This window comes from Nomascus leucogenys, chromosome 8, assembly GCF_006542625.1.
Source record: "Nomascus leucogenys isolate Asia chromosome 8, Asia_NLE_v1, whole genome shotgun sequence".
NCBI classification, from domain to species: Eukaryota; Metazoa; Chordata; class Mammalia; order Primates; family Hylobatidae; genus Nomascus; species Nomascus leucogenys.
The window spans coordinates 25184348-25187593 of record NC_044388.1 but is presented as its reverse complement, the minus strand read 5'-3'; positions in this window follow the sequence as shown (position 1 = coordinate 25187593).

Genomic DNA, 3246 nt, shown 5'->3' with positions numbered 1-3246 from the left:
GCCCATGCGCGCTGCGGCGCCCCGGCCTCGCCCCGCCCCCTTCGCGCCCGGCCGCCCCCAGCCTCGTGACTTCGCGCCGCTTGGGCCAGGCGGGCTTGCGAGCAAGAGGAGCTGACCAGCGTGCTGGGAGGCGGGCGCGGGCGCGGGCGCAGAGGGAAGGGAAGCGAAAGAGAGGAGATGGAAGGAGACAGGAAAACCAGCCGAAAGAGAGGCGCACGAGCGGGGTGAGGGGAGGAAGGTAAACGCGTGCAGGCCAGCGTCAGCTGATATCCATTTCGAATGGGCTTTCATGACGCTAAATGGAGAGAACTCAAGCTGTGAAAACCGCTTTGAAAAACAGAAGCAATGGAAAACATGTTTCAGTGATTATTAACACATGTGGCATCATTTAGTTCACTTTACTCCCTACCCAATTCGTTCACGCGTGTATCCATTCAACAAACATATATTGGCTTGTTATAGGATGTGCGTAGCGGTGTGAAAAATAGGAGCAGATTTGGAAGCTGTCTAAGGGGTGGGACTGGTGTAGGATGACAGCCCAGGCTGGAGGCCGGAGCAACGGAATGGATTATTATTATTATTATTATTATTATTATTATTATTTTGAGAGGGAGTCTCATTCTGTCGCCCAGGCTGGAGTGCAGTGGCATAATCACGGCTTACTGCAAATTCTGCCTCACGGGTTCAAGCGATTCTCCTGCTTCAGCCTCCTAAGTAGCTGGGATTACAGGTGCCCGCCACCACGCCCGGCTAATTTTTGTTTTTAGTAAAAACGGGGTTCTACCATGTTGGCCAGGCTGGTAGCGAACTCCTGACATCAAGTGATCCCGCCGTCTTGGCGCCCTGAAATGTTGGGATTACAGGCGTTAGCCACTGCACCCAGAAGATTATAATTTTTAAGTTTAACTAATGTCCAAAGTTGGCACGAATACAATTAAACAGGAATTGTAACACTTTACTGATAAGAGCACAATTGGTATGATATTTAGAAGAACAATTCAGTGATATCTCATTCAAATATTTTGGTACTAGGAACTTATCGTTCTCTCTCTCTGTAGATATATCTGTATCTATCTATCCACTCAGTATATGTGACAAATAATTTCCGTTATATATAATACATTACATCATACGCCATGTGGTATATATTATTATATATGGTCTACAGACATATACATGTATATATACATACACACAGATGTTTAAAAAACATTTTTGTAATAGCATAAACCTAGAAAAAATCTAAATGCCCATTCATAATTTATAGCCTATTGAGTCAAAATTATTTCTCAAACTTTTGAAAAGTATTCAGTAGAGCCTCAAGTGTTGAGTTTTTTTTTTAAAAAGTCCAAGACACAGTATTAGGTTTAAAATAAAAAAGCAATTGCAAAATGCCATGTAAAGTAGATTAATATGTGAACGGTAGGAGAAATTTTATTTTTAATTTAATAACCTTTCTATGTAGTTTCACTCCTTTAACATGTGTTTGTACTGATTTTTTCAAATACAATGCATCACAACTTTTTTTATAAAAATTACAAATCTAGTCTTCTCATACCAATTTTTCACAATGGTAGGTAAATTTCATATGTGAATATCAGACTTAGTTATTACAATTTTTATGTTATTATTTTAGGAGTAGCTCATGGCTTTTACTTTAAAAAAAAACCTTTTTTTAACTTTTTACTCTGGTAATAGAAATTAGTTGTGGTCTAATGTGTATAAGTAGAGTGGTAACCCCAACATTTATTTAACAAACATCTGTTGAGAAAATGCACATGTGTATTGGGTGCTGATCTAAGTCCTGGAGATATATTTGTAAATAAACAAAGACTCTGTCATCATGATACCTGTTGGAGGGAGAAAGTCAGAAAACAAACATGTGAATAAAGTGCCTGGTAGTGACAAGTATGATGAAAAATAATAAAACAAGATAAAGAGAAAAGAGTGATCAAGATGAAGATAAGATTTTAGATGATGTGATCACGGAAGGCACTTCTCAGTCATCTGAGATCTGAATGGAGAGAGAAAGCAGATCATGGCAAGCGCTAAGAGATGTGTGGCGCAGGCAGAGGGTTTTGCAAGTGCTAAGGTCCTGAGGCAGAAGAAGGAAAGTGGGCCTAGGAAGGACACAGCTAAGCAGAGAACAGCAGGAGAGAGGGCAGGGTCAGGTCATGTACAGCTTTGGAGGCTATGCAGATAGGAGTTCAAATTATATTCTTAGAGTGATTGTAGAATTTTATGAAGGAGGAATATGATCCGATTAGGCTTTAAAGAGACATGTTGTTCTACTGGGCAAACTATGAACTGGTGAAGAAGGCAAGAGAAAAATGGAGAGACCAGTTAGGAAGCTATTGTGACTGTCTGGGTGAGCAACACGGACTCAAACCAGATGATGGCTTTCCTACATAGCACGCTGGCCTTAGCTCTATCGCAGAACTCATCGCAATAATGATATCATTAAAAAGTGGCCATTTATATCTTTCTCCTCCACTTTTCCGTTCTGTAACCTCAGATATGGAATGGGGGATTGGCAAGGGGGATGTGGAGCACAGTGCAGCTGGGAAAAACATTTCAAATGAAAAAAATAATGATAGAAATAAGTCCAAGATTGCTGTAAAACAGGGATTATTAACTTGGCACCCTTGGAAGTCTGTGAAACCTTGTGCAAAATGTGTGCATATGGATATTTTCCGTGGAAATAACCCACAGATTTCTATCAGATTGTCAAAGGAGCCTGAAACTCTTAAAGAAAACCACCAAGTAAGCATCACTGACAAATTGGGAGAGTGGTATTGCCATTTATGGAACCACAAGTGTTTAATCAAATTGCCACATGGTTGTGTCAGATAGTTGGTATTACTCGACACAGTCTCTAACTTCTCAGACAACTACATTTTTTAAAATTGTGTAATTTATTTGGATCTTATGATGGTACCTGTGCAAAGTTCAGGTAACCCAAAACTGTTAGTCAACTGAAATTGAGAGTTTCTTAGAATTATTTACAGCAATATTATATAAACGCTTTTCCTTGGGTTTAAAAAAATTATCCCTTTAATATGTAAGAAGGAAAAGGATAAATGAAGTGTTATATACATAGAAAAATACATTTAGGAAAATATAGAAAAGTTTTAGTTTCTCTAGTAATGAAGAAATTCAAACTAAGCATCACTATTCCACCTTATCTGTTAAATTAAGAAAACTAAATGATTCTTTTTTTCTTTTTTTTTTAATTATTATTATACT